This window comes from Lucilia sericata, unplaced genomic scaffold (genome assembly GCF_015586225.1).
Source record: "Lucilia sericata isolate MDLA Ls3-8-SP2 unplaced genomic scaffold, ASM1558622v1 Contig000117F_arrow, whole genome shotgun sequence".
Taxonomy (NCBI): domain Eukaryota; kingdom Metazoa; phylum Arthropoda; class Insecta; order Diptera; family Calliphoridae; genus Lucilia; species Lucilia sericata.
Window position 1 is genome coordinate 295,849 of NW_023994149.1, and position 15,217 is coordinate 311,065.

Sequence of the window (15,217 nt, forward strand, 5' to 3'; positions counted from 1 at the left end):
AATTCACTTACAAACACTAATAACACGATTAAATTCTACATAAATAACTTTGAAGTATGCGTTCATTCCTCTATCAAAATTTTTAAGGATAGGCCCATATTTACCCTTCCTCCCCTGTGAGCCCTTTTGTAGAAAATCTCTTTTTTTTGTCAGCAATAAGTAAAAATATTCCGGAATTAAGGTAAAAAACAAATTAAATGTTTTATTATTTAAAAAATAATCCAAATTTTAAACATACTGTAGGGTATCATATGGTCGACCATGCCCGACTATGCATTCATACTTGTTTTTTTTGCAATATTTTCCTACATTAAGTTGAAGGCATAATTTCTTTCCAGACAAATTTTTAACCCAGAGACCAAAGTATACTTTTTTAAAGGATTGAACCGGTCTGAATCAAATTCTAACCTCAGATTTTCTCCATCACATCTAAGATTAGAGAGATAACAGCGACAAGACAAATTTATTTATAAATGTTATATGCCATCTTAGTGTCCATTCTATCAACTTTACTTTGATCAGATTCGGATTCAGCGGGGGTCAATCGTTTAGAAAAGTCTCAGGGCTTCGACTTTTTTCAAATTTTGTAGGCCAGTATTAATTAATAATTTAAAGAAATTAATATTTTTAAACTATTCTTTTCGAACGTTGTCTTTTTAATATACAAAATTATCCCATGAGATTTTTATTCATGACAAGCCCACAATCTAGTTTGAGGTATATTGTAGTTTTTAATTTAGTAAAGACTTTAACCATTGTGCAGTTTGAGAGCCATTGGCAGTAATGAAATAGCTAATTCAAAAACCAAATGGATGTACTGTATAAAGAAAACAATTATGTATATAATAAGGCATTCAAACGATTAATCGTCAATTGGTTAATCGATACATTTTTGTCGACTAATCGCACGAATAAATGAGAAATGCCCAATTTCAAATAACAAATAAACCGAATAATTTCTGTCAATTAACCGATTAATAAAAACTTACTATTTAACAATAAAATTGATGTATATTTCATGCAAGATTCAATATCTTTGTAAAAATTTTGTTTCTTTATTTATTCCTTAATTACATAGGCCGACAAAGTTGGAATAAAATCGAAACCCTGAGACCAAGTTACACTTTTCTAAAGAAGATATCTTGAATGATAGAGATGAAATGTCAGATTTCAAGCCTTTATTTTAAAGCCGACAGAATAAACTTTCAGATAACATACAACATTTTATACATAAAGTTGTCTTAACACTTTTATAACGTCTCAAAAAATATTTTTTTAAAAAAATTCAGGATACGATATCTCGAAACCAGATGTGATGTTTCATACACTACACTTCTTGAGCTGATATCTTAGAAATAATGATATCGCCTTTACTTCTACAATCAGTTTTGTTTCTTAAGTTCTTTGGCAATAGTTATACACTAGTTCTGGAACTATGTAGTTAAAAAATCTCAAAAGTATAACATTAATTAACTTAATTTCTTTATATAGAAAAGGATTTCACATGAAAGGAAATAATTTCAAATATTCAAAAAAAAAAAAAAAAAAAAAAATATAAAATAGAATAGAACTCAAAGAAGTAGAAAATTATAATTTTGTTATAGAAAGAAAAATATGGTAAAACAAGTAAGAAAGTATAGTTGGGCGTGGCCGACCATATGATACCCTACACCAGTTATGAATATTAAATGTGATTTATTTTTCATAATATCGCATTTATCTTCAATATTCCCTTGTTCCGATACATTTAAGCAATTTATGGATGAAAAACTAATTTTCTGAAAGAGGCTTTATATGGGGGCTAGGGGCAAATATGGACCAAGCCCGATAAAATTTTGTGAATATATTTATATTTACATAATATTTTATTGTGCTGAATTTCATCGCGATATTTGTGTTTATAAGTTAATTTGGGACATTCAAGTAATTTTCTGAAGGGGACTTTGTATGGGAGCTAGGGTCAAATGGGGCCCGATCTTTATGAAATTTGGCAGGGTCATCAAGACTTCTATAAAACTTAGTTGTGCTGTATTTTATCGATATATCTGTATATTTAACATAATTATGAGCTCAGAAGCCCTTTTCGGGGGGTTCTGTTCTATGGGGGGCATGGTGAAATAATGAACCGATTTTAACCATTTTCAATAGGCTTCGTCCTTGGGTCAAATAAAACGTGCGTGCCAAATTTCATCCAATTATCTTGAAAATTGCGACCTGTACCTTGCGCACAAGGTTTACATGGACAGCCAGCCAGCCAGCCGGCCAGACGGACGGACGGACGGACGGACGGACATAGCTTAATCGACTCAGAAAACGATTCTAAGCCGATTGGTAATATTCGTCTAGGACGAATATTTTTGTATGTTACAAACATCAGCACAAATCCAATATACCCTCCCCACTAAAGTGGTGTAGGGTATAAAAAGCCAAAAAAATTAATAATAAACATCCAGTTTTCCTTTATTCGATTATTAACCGGCTAACATAAAACCTCAAATAATTATCTGTCGAATAAACCGAATCATACAAAACCCCGAATAATTGAATACCCCAGTATATGCTACACCACTTCAGTGGGGGTGCAGTAGGACCTACTACGCCCACCTCATTTTCTGAGTAGATTTAACTATGTCCATCGGTCCATGTAAAACTTGTAATCCACCTACAGACATATTTAAAGATAACATTGAAAATGGTTTAGATCAGTCCATTATTTCACCCTACGCAACTGCCCCTCCGAATTGAGTTTTAGAGGTAATAATGAACTCCCCGAAAAGGGCTTTTGAGCTCATAATTATGTATAATATAAATGTATCTCGATGAAAGTTCGCACAACTAAGTTTTATACAAGTCTTGATGACCTTGCCGAATTTCGAAATGATCGGACTTCATTTGACCCTAGACCCACACAAAGCCCCCTTCAGAAAGTGACTTGAATATCCGCAATTTATTTATTAGCAGTGTTATTGCAATGAAATTTAACACAGACAAATATTATATATATTATATAAATATTATATAAATACAAATCTATCCAGCCCATTTTATCGTGATCGTTCCACATTTGCTCCTATCCCCCATATAAAGCCTCTTTTAGGAAATAAGTTCTTCGTCAATAAATTGCTTAAATAAATCGGAATCAAGGTAATATTCAAGATAAATGCTTTATTATGAAAAATCAAAAAATTTATTATGAAATATCATATAGTCGGCCAAGACCGACTATACTTTCTTACTTGTTTTACAAATGCATATAAAAGGTCACAATTATCTGAAATATTGTTCAAAATGTTATCAGTTTGATAAAATAAATTCACTTATCTTTTTTATTTAATTATTTTTTATTTCTAAAGTTTAAAATGTTTTTCACCGATTTTGTAATCGGTATCTATGGTGTGAAGTACAAAATGTACAAATTTTGCATTATAGATATATCTATACATTACTAAAGTTTTTAATTTTTTCCTACCGATTTTGTAATCCTGCAGGCATCTACCGTGTAAAGTACCGTAATTATTATAAGCACAATAAACTAATTTTAATATTCAGCATTTCAACAAACATTCTTTACAAAGCAAATGAAATTAATTTTCCTCAAATTCTAATCTTACATCATATTACCTATAAATTGTTGCTAACTATTACAAAATATAACAATTAGTATTAGACTTATAAAGGGACACATTTCTCTATATTGGTCAGAAATCGATAGGTTATCGGTAACGTTAGTTGCAATACAAAGTTTGTAATTAGAAAACAATTTATTAAAAGTTTATTTACATAAGTCGAAATAAATAAGAACAAATACTTAGTGTGATCATAAGAAAGTGAATATAATTGTTAATTAAAAGATTCTAGATAATAGTGTGGACAAAACATATAGTTGGTCAGAAATTATTCTAAATTTTACACTATTCACTAAATCATAGTGTATAGATGAAATTTATCATTCTAACCCAAAAACAATTATACACATCTTTAAGGTAAATAGTATATACATATTTGTAGCAAACATATTTATGATTGTGATCGTTGTCATAAAATGTTTCTCTTTAAAAACTACTTAAAGGCAACAATCTCAAATTTCATAGAAAAATTTAAATAAAAAACTATAATGGCAAATGAGTTTAAATACGTTTACCAAATGGCAACTAAATCTTTGAACGAAATTAAAAATATTGTAAATGGTTATGTAAGTATATACTTAATATTCCAAAATATGCATATATAGAGGGCAAAAGAAATATACACGCCTGGTACCAAATTGACATCAAAGATTATTTAATTTTTCAATAACATTCATTGTTATAGTATATACATATGTACGTACGACAACACTATGTAATGTTGACAACATTGCGTTGCAACAATTCGTTTTCGAAATTGTTGTCTAAATGTTAACAAACGTGGTAAGCTCACTATTGGCAACGGATTGTTTGTCAATAGTGAGTTTACCACGTTTGTTAACATTTAGACAACGGATGTGTATAAAATTAAGATTTCGACAACGAATTGTTGTATATATATATACCTTGACAACGGATGTTATTGAAAATTATAAACAGTTTGGTGTCAATTTGGTACCAGGCATTTATTTTTCCCTCTGTGTAATAATCTATATACATATATATATATATATATATAAGAGTCGTGTTACTGATTGACAGATTCATCATCGCGCAGCCCAAACGGCTGAACCTAGAATCATGAAATTTTTACAGTAGATGTCTTTTTGATTGTGTAGATTTTGGAAAATGTCTATATTAAGGGGTAAAAAAGGGATAAAACGGGTAAAATTCTTAATTATTATACGCAATATTAGTGATACAAGAAATGTATTTCTGTATCCACTCTTAAAATAAACAGATGGGTGTCTGGTACGTTTTCAAAATTCCTACTTTTAAGGGGTAAAAATCTGTATCAAAGGTGATTTTGGTATCTTTTTTGGCTCCTTATAACTTTTTAACTAATAAACATATTAAGATTTTTTCAAAATATATTGGACATATCTCTCAAAATTATCAGACACCTATGTCGTAGTTTTTCAAAATTCCGTCCTTTTTGGGTGTAAACAGAAGAAAACTGTATTTTTGTTACATTTTTTAGTACATTAAGAATTTTTTTCCGATTTGTTGACTTATACAAATTCAATTATGGACTAACACTGCAATATTTTTTGGAAGAAAACGTTTGTATTTCACTGGGGTGAAAAAGTACCAAAACGAGAAATATAGTTTCATTCGAACTCATTGATGTGTTATTTTGGAATTCTGGTACTAAGGCCTATATATCACCAAATTCGGGTAAATAGTGTGGTACTTATTGAAAACATAATTTTTCTTGAGCAAATGTATCGTTGATTTTATGTGTGATAGATTTTGATAGAATTTGTTCTACTGTTTCATCGTTCTAATCTTGTTTTTTTTTTTTAATTTTAACAATACAGTGCACTCGCGGTAACGTGAACTTAATTAGTTCACGTTAGCGAAATTGTTCACGTTAGCGATTGTCAAATTTCATGAAAAAAATATGAAATTTTAATTTATAAATCTGTATTTTACACAATTGAGCGTGATATTCTTTTATTATTATTTATATTATTATAATATAAAACTAAAATTTTATTAAAATCCATTTTCTTTTAACATTAGACCACTTACAGGCCAATTCCTATCACGCATTCGGAGGAACCAACGGTAAAGAGTTTTTTCATTAACTGGAAGTTCTGATGATTTTAAAGTTTGTCTTTTTCCCGGTCCTTGGTATGTGTTGTTTGCACAACGCAAAATTGCTTCTTTTTATACCCTACACCACTTTAGTGGGGAGGGTATATTGTGTTTGTGCTGATGTTTGTAACGCACAATAATATTGGTCCTATACCCACCTTAAAGTATACCAATCGGCTTAGAATCATTTTCTGAGTCGGTTTAGCTATGTCCGTCTGTCCGTCCGTCCATGTAAACCTTGTAATCAAACTACAGGCCGCAATTTTGAAGATAATTGAATGAAATTTGGTACATGATCTTCTATTATCCCAGGGACAAACCCTATTGAAAATGGTTAAGATCGGTCCATTATTTCACCTAGCCCCCATACAACTGTACCCCCCAAAAAGGGTTGTAAACATTGTAATCAAACTACAGGTCGAAATTTTGGAGATAATTCAATGAAATTTGGCACATGATCTTTTATGGTACTGTAGACAAAGCCTATTGAAAATGGTTAACATCGGTCCATTATTTCACCTAGGCCCCATAGAATTGAACCCGCCAAATAGGGCTTTTAAGTTCATAATTATGCTTAATATACTCGTATCTCGACAAAAAGCTGCAAAACCAAGTTCTATACTAGTCTTGATGACCCTGATAAAATTTTTAATTATAGGGCCTTATTTGACCCTTAGCCCCTCTAAAAAGCCCATCAAAATTTTACTTAAATATCCACAGTTTTATTAAACTGTAAATGGCTTTAGTATATCTGAGGCAAGGTACAATTCAACTTAAATGCTTTATTATGAAAACCACATCACATTTTATTCGTATACAGGTGTAGGGTAATATATGGTCGGCGTCGCCCGACTATAACTTCTTACTTGTTTCTTTTTAATACTGCACATTGTTGACTTAGCGACATTATACTTTTTTGATAAACTAGTCACACTTGTTCCTCTTTGCAAACTATCTAAAATGTCTGCCTTTTCTTTTAACTGCAAACATTTAGATTTTTTTACACTCATAACTTCAAATTTCTTTGCCATATAAACAAAATAATTTAGGGGATATACATTCATTTATATAAGGAGATTCCCAAAATTTTAAAATTCGAATTTAATGAATGTATTTCAATGTTGTCTACATGCTTAGAAAACATATATTGTGAAAAAAATTGTTCACGTTATAGAGCTTTCTGTGTTTGTTCACGTTACAGAGTAGTCAATGTAAAAAACATCTTGTTCACGTTAGACGGTGTTCACGTTACCGCGAGTGCACTGTATTAATATAGAAAGATGGACATTTTTGGTACTTTTAAGTTCATCAAATGGTACCTTTTGTATTTTTTTTTATATTTAGGTGACTTTTGGTATTTTTTCCTTCTTCAAATGGTACTTTTTTATGAAGCCAAAATACAAGATTCTTGAACAAACACTGAATAAGATTCTTTAATACAGAACTTTTTGGTACTTTTCGTCCCTCAAATGGTAGATACTATTATATTGAATATGTAGGGTCCTCACTGAATAAGAATCTGTAAGTGGGGTACTTTGGTACTTTTTCATTCTTTAAGTGGTACTTTTTGGAGTTAATTTAATTTTCATTGGGTAGCGAAGCACCCATTGCACACTAGTAATTTATAAAATGAAAACTTTTGCAAACAGTACAATCTTTTCCATATAAAATTAATCATTAAATCATCAAAGTTTCGAATGATAAATAGATACATAGCTTAATAAATATGTTCTAAGATAAAAATATAAATTTTCCTTTTAGTTGAAGAAACGTAAATATGGAAAATCTTATGATGACTTAATTGAAGAATATCAATTACGTGATTTATTAATCAAACCTGAAGCAGAAATACCCGATACAATTAAAAATGAGGTTTGCAAAATTCCTTGCAATAAACTGATATATAATTATTATTAAAATTTTCTGTAATACTTTTTTTAGGATTATCGAAAAATATATGTTTTCTATTTCAATCTCAAACTTTGTCAGCAATTGATTGACTATGTGATCGACTATACAAATAGCCACAAGGAAGAAATTGAACATGCTGAAGAGATTTTTGTGGATGATATAATAAATGCATTCAATATAATCCAAAAAAATTATGTTGATAAATGTCTCCTTGAAATTGAACAAGTAGTTCAAACCGATTCTTGGCCAAAACCGAGTGTTAATTTTGATGAAAACATGGAAAGACGAGTACGTGATTTTTTAGTTATGAAATTTTTAATAAATGAACTTACTAAAATTTCAAGCCTGTAATATAAGGTTATTGTAAAAATCAAATAAAATAATTCATCTATACATATGTGCTATAAAAACTATAGGTACTTGCTTAAAAGCAGAAAGGAATTTTATGGATTTATGTTAAAAATTTAAAAAATATTTTTTTTTTTCAAAAAAGCTTGATTCTTTTGTAAGCTAAACAATAAAATTATAAAAAATTAGCGAAGCAAATCCAAATATATTTGCTTTTTTAAAAAATCAAAAAAAAAAAAAAAAAGAAATATAATAAAATTTGTTTTCAAATAAAATTAACTGATAAAGAGACAAATACATATTTTCTCTTGAATTTCTAAAAAAAAACATTGTTACAGAATATGGAAAATTAAAGGAATGAGTAAAATTGTTGCTATTTATTGATTTGAAAATTTAAATATATTGATTGATAATGTGTATGTAATCGCTTAACGCTAATCTCCAGATATTTAAAAATGATTTGGGACTTCCCAAGCTATGACGCTTGATCACATACTAAACCACAATTTAGTAATATGTTTTTAAAACATATGCATATTAACTAGCAACACTTAAAATTTAACAGTATGTTTATGTGTTAATAAGTATAATATTTTTTTTTTATTTTACGCAATATAACAAAAAGGCACGTATTTATAATTAATATACTAACTTTAGTATGTTTTGGTTTATGAATTATGGACTCACAACATTTTTTTAGCAAAGTGTTGAGTTTTTGTGAGTTGAAAATATTCGTTTAGATTTAGATTGAAAATGATGTTTTATGGCGGAATAATTAGCAAACAAGACCACAATTTTGCACATACACAGAGGGAAAAAAGGCGTTTTAAAATTGACATCAAAGTGTTTATAATTATTCAATAACATCCGTTGTCTAAGTATATATGGATAGTTCAGAAATATTAAAAAAATACATGACGTTATCAAATCAACGTCAAAAAAATAATAATGTGTTACAGAACGTTGCCTTGCCGAAATCACAACGCCGCATTGTCAAAATGGCACAAAGCGTAATCGAAATGACAACAACGCGTTGTTGCAATGACAACGATACGTTGTCAAATTATACTTATCCGTTGTCCAAATGTTAACAAACGTAGTAAGCTCACTTTTGATAACGGATTGTATCAATTGCAGTACCGGTTTACCGGTTTTTTTCCTCTGTGTATAGTCTTCACTTTCATATACATAATTACTTTTAAAAATTCAATCGCGAAACTTCCTAGCTGTTCGACGAAGAGTCAATGCATCTGAAAAAGACAGTCATTTCCACCACGTCGAACCACTTGATTCGTTCTCTGGGCGAGAGAGTGGTCACTTTACAGTCACCAAGTAATTTAGAGAAAGGACACTTTAAAAACAAACATTAGCAAAAAGGCTCATTACCATGTATTGACTTATATGGACTAGCTTTCTGACTCTATCTTCGTAATTTCTGGAGTGACGATTATCTTCCTTGTAGGAAAAGCACAAGTTGAAATACCTAATTAGTAGATTAAATAGGTACTTTAGGATTGTCTAGCCGAAGTGCTGGGTATAATTTTAAGGGTCGTTAATTGAATAACGTATAATAATAATACATCAGTTTAATCGATATAAAAAATATTCAGATATATATGGGCATTTTCATGTCAAGTGACCCAATTCAAAAAATCGATTTTGATGTAATTTGCATCAAGGTTAGTACTATTGGCTAGTAGGCCAGAGAAAATTTGCAGCTCTATCGGTTAAGTACTGCCGAAGTTAGAGGGGGTCAAAGTTGGACATTTTGGTCATACAGAGTGTAACTTTTCACCTATTGGTCCTATCAAAAATTGTTCAAAGGAGTTCAGATAGCTATCTTCATTGTTTCCAAAAAAAATTTAATTTTTTATACCCACCATCAAAAAAGATGGGGGGTATATTGATTTTGTCATTCCGTTTGTAACACATCGAAATATTGGTCATAGACCCATAAAAGTGTATATATTCTGTGTCCTTATTAAATTCTAAGACGATCTAGCCATGTCTGTCCGTCTGATTGTTGAGAGCACGATAGAGTCCGAACGGAATGAGCTAGAGGGTTGAAATTTTCTACAAATATTCTCTATAGATAAGGTTTGTTTGGTATTGAAAATGGGCAATATCGGTACACGTTTTCGGATAGCCCCTATACATGTGGACCCCCGAAAAACACCTTTAACGGGCATATATATTTTAAAAGTACAAGTATAGCGATGAAATTCGACATAAATAAATTCCATATGATCTAAAATCTCCCCACCAAATTTTATGGGGATCGGTCCATAATTGACCCCACTCCCCATATAAGGTCCCTTCGGAAAATCACTATAACGCTCATTACTGGCCTAAAAATAAGAATATAACGATGAAATTCGTCACAAATAAGTTTCATGTGAGTCGAAAACCTCTTCCAAATTTTATACGGATTGGTCCATAATTGACCATACTCCCCATACAAGGTCCCCTTCAAAAAATGACTTTAACGCTCATTACTGCCTTAAATTAAGTAAATCCCTGTCGAGCCAAAACCACACTGTCAAATTTTATGTGGATCGGTCCATAATTGACCCTACCCCCCATATAAAGTCCCCTTCAAAAACTTACTATAACGCTCATTACTGTAGCGTTTCATAAGTTTCATGCGAGCTAAAATCTCTCAATCAAATTTTATGTGGATAGGTCCATAATTGATCCTACCCCCTCTATAAGGTCCCCTTCAAAAAACGATTTTAACGCTCATTACTGTCTTAAAAATACGAGTAAAGCAATGAAATTTGGCATAAGTTGAACTCTTACGAGCAAAATCCTCTCTATAAAATTTTATGTGAATCGGTCCATAATTAACCCCCCCAATGAAATTTAACATAAGTAAGTCCCTGACGAGCCAAAACCTCTTTACTAAATTTTATGTGGATCGGTCCATAATTGACCGTACCGCTCATATAAGGTTCCCTTAAAAAAAAATACTTTAATGCTCATTACTGGCTTGAAAATACGAGACACACATAAGTTCCATGCGAGCCAAAATCTCTCTATCAAATTTTGTGTGGGTGGGCCCATAATATACCCTACAAACATAAGATTAGTGCTTACAGTGGTTACAAGATCGCCGATAATGTAGCAAAGTAAATTCTCTGAATTGTTAGAGCGCTTTTGACTCCCATTTTATTTTAAAGACTTCTTCTAAGTGTATCTAACTATAAAAACCACCCTAATGTGGAGCATGAATTAAATTTAATTATTATTTACATTAATTTTAAAGTTCTTAGAATAATCATTCAATAAGAAAAATTATTATGAAAACTGTAAACAAAACGAAAATAATTTGCATCTATAAAAACAAATACAGATCATGTCAAAAGAAAACATTTGAGAATACAAAAATTTTGTTTTGTATAAATAAGAGACACAAATAAAAATATCACCGAGTAGTAAGAGAACGCACGAGAATTTGTTCAGTTTTATTTCGGATGCAGACCTTATCGGTTGTCGAATATTTTTAAAAATATTTTTTATTAAGAAAAGAAAAGAAAAAATAAAATAAACGTGTGTGCTCAAGCGCTAAAAGAAACCTAACAAATAAAATTAAACAAACAGAAACTAAGGTAGAAAACGATTACAAATGCTAAAAGAAATTTAAAATATAGAAAAATCTCAAAAAAAAAAAAAAAAAAAAAAAAAAAAAAAAAAAATGAAGACAACACAGTTTTTAGTTTTGAAATAAAAACAAAAAACCTATAAAAAGTGATCATTAAAAAATTAATATTGAAAGAAAGTTGAATTGCAATGACAACGACAAGCGACTGGCTATAAAATGATGTTTTAGATAAAACACTTGCGAGAAATAAAACAAATATTTTGAGAGAATTATATTTAATCAAACTTATTATAACATGTACTATATATAAAATTAAAAATTTTTATCATTTAAAAAAAAGATTATTCTTGCTTGGTAATAAGAACAGACGTCATACATATACTTTATTTTGTTAATAATAAAAATTATTCATTTACATTGGATGGTAAAATTTTAACATGTATTTTTAACATTTAAAACATCTGTTAATTATAATGTTTAATTATAAAAATTAAATATTGCCGCTCGCTTAGTAGTTTTAATTGTATTTTCACTTTCTCACATACAATAAAAAAAAATTGTTCAAACAGCTTGTGTTTTTTTTGTTGATTTTTCTCAACACATGTCTTTAAACTTTAGTTTCTTGCCACCAATTTTTTGTTTACTGTATCTCGTTTTGACATCATAAATCAGCACCTTACAGAATAAGAAAAAAAAGCTACACAGAGACAGAAAAGTACTTCAAAGTTATCTGTATCAGCTGACTCACTTTTTACGCCCGAACATTGGTAGCCGTCGAGACGCTAACTTATAATAAATAAAATCTCTTTCTTAAAAATCTCTTTCGTACTTCATTTGTATTTCTCACCTTTATCTCTAACAAAAGTTGGATTGAGTAAATATCGGTAAGTATTTCATAATAAATTTTTGTTTACATAGTTTCAAAAGTAAAATACAAATTTTATTGTTAGTACTTTTTATTTTTATTAAAATTTTTTTAATAATTAATATTAGATTTTTCACTTAAGTACACATTAGACATGCCCTTAAAAAATATATTTATGTACTTTGGTTGAGATTGATTTTATTCTTCTTATATTTTGCAACCAAACAATTTACTATACATTTTTTTCAAAGGGGGCGTAGGTATGTTATATCAGATACGTAGAATTAAACCTATATCACTATCGGCACTCTTGTGCGCTACTTTACTAAACGTACCAACGACTTTCGGACCGACCGATTAGAACACTATCCACTAACCTACCGGAATCACTTACATATATAGGGAGCCACTTTTAAAACATTTGTCGTAAATTGTATTACAATTGCTGTATAATTACAATATGTATAACTGTACAAGCTATACCCAGTGCGCTTTGCTACCCTAAAAGCAATATATGAATATTCTAACTACAATAGTTTTCCAGAAATACGATTTGTGACATATGAGAGATGCCTGGGTCCTCTGTCCGTCTGTCTGTCTGTCTGTTGAAAGCACGATAGAGTCCGAACGGAATGACCTAGAGGGTTGAAAATTTCCATAAATATTCTCTTGTTTGGTATTGAAAATTGGCCATGTTTTCGGATAGCCCCATACAAGTGGACCCCGAAAAACAGTTTTAACGGGCATATCTGTTTGAAAAGTTCGAAGTAAGTCTGTGACAAGCCAAAACCTCTCTACCAAATTGTATGTGGATCGGGCTCCATATAAGGTCCCCTTCAGAATATTACTTTAAAGCTCATTACTGACTTAAAAATACGAGTATAGCGATGAAATTCGATTCAAGTAGGTTCCTTGAAAGCAAAAATCTCTTAATCAAATTTTATGTAGATCGGTCCATAATTGACCCTACCCGCATATAGGGTCCAATTTAGAAAATTACTTTGACGATATTTGCTGGCTTACAAATACGTTTACAGTTATGAAATTTGATATAAGAAACTTTTATAGGAACGAAAATCTTTCTCTAAAAAAGTTTATACTTAGAAACAAAATCATTCCGAATTTAATGGGGGCTGATTTAAAACTGACCCTACCCGCATATAAGGTCCCCTTCAGAAAATTACTCTTACGCTCATGACTGAATAAAAAATACGAGTAGAGCGATGAAATTCGGAACGAATAAGTATTATACGAACCGAAATCTTTCTATCAAATTTTACGACAATCGGTTCATAATTGACCCAACTGCCCATATATTCACAGTTTACATATGTTCACAGTTTCAAAATTGAACAAAAATATTTTGTTAATTCAGAAGATCGCGGTCAATAATTGACTTACGGTATATTCCAAATATTACCCTGATAGGGGAGCATTCCTTTTACGGCACACGGTTTGATGGTGGGTATATGAGATTCGGCACAGCCGAATATAAGAATTTAGTTCTATTAGATTTCCAGATAAACAAATTTTTGTATTTAATTCATATGGGAGGTGCGGCTCCCCTATTGGGTAGTCCCAAATGTTTACGTGGATTTTAAGATTCTAACTGTCCCCTAGTCCGCCTACTTTTTGTCCTAAATAATCATATTGACACTAAAATGGCTCCGACAAAATTTGAGGACTCTAACTGTTATATTTTTTCAGATATACTGATTTACTATTTTCTTATTATGCTTAATATTTTTAATATTTGATTTAATTTTTTCTTAAAACATACAAACAAACACACATTCATTTTTATATATATGTAGATTTACTGTATTCCGGGGGTTACCTGCATGTGAGTAAATTGAAATCCTAATATTGCCAATTTTCATAGCCAAGCAAACTTTATCGATAGAGAATATTTTATTTTGAAAGGAAATATATATCTGAATCAACATTATGTGAGATCTACAATCAATATGTCCATATCATACATAGGGAATTGTTGCCACAAAACTGTATAGGGTCTAAAAAATTTTTTAATGTGACTTAGTGCACTAATCGTACATTTTAATGTTTTCATTGTTAATAAGCGTATAAATTACCACGTCTAACAAAGTAAATATTAGATATGTATCTGTGTTGTTAATATTTAAAGCCATCGAAAAATATTAGTAAAATTACTATTGAGAGATTAAACAAAAATTAACTAAATTATATGAAAAAAAATTATATAAACAAAAAAATTTTCAACCATTTTATAACGAATTAAGTATGTTGATATAAATATAAGGTCCAAATTTATAAAGAGAAAAGAGAAATATTTTAAGGACCTTATTCACAACAATTTTCAAAGGTTTATAGAACAAATTTTCTCTGAAAATTCCGTTTGTAACATATGGAAATATTGGTCGTAGACCCACAAAAGTATATACATATATTCCGGGCCGTTATAAAATTCTAAGATGATGTCCATCCACCTGTCCGTTGAAAGCACGATGGAGACCACACGAAGCAACTAGACCGGTGTAGTAATCTCCTCAATAAATTTGATAACAATCGGTTCATAATTAACCTTACCCCCCATATATAGTCCCCTTCAGAAAATGATTTTAAAGATCTTTTCATCTCTGTACCAAATTTGATAAGGAAAGATTTTTAATTGACCCCACCACCCATATAAAATAACCTTCCGAAAATGACTTTAACCGTTATGATTGCCTTAAAACTAGCAGTAAATTCACAAAATTTTATAAGTTTTATAAGAATAAAACCTTA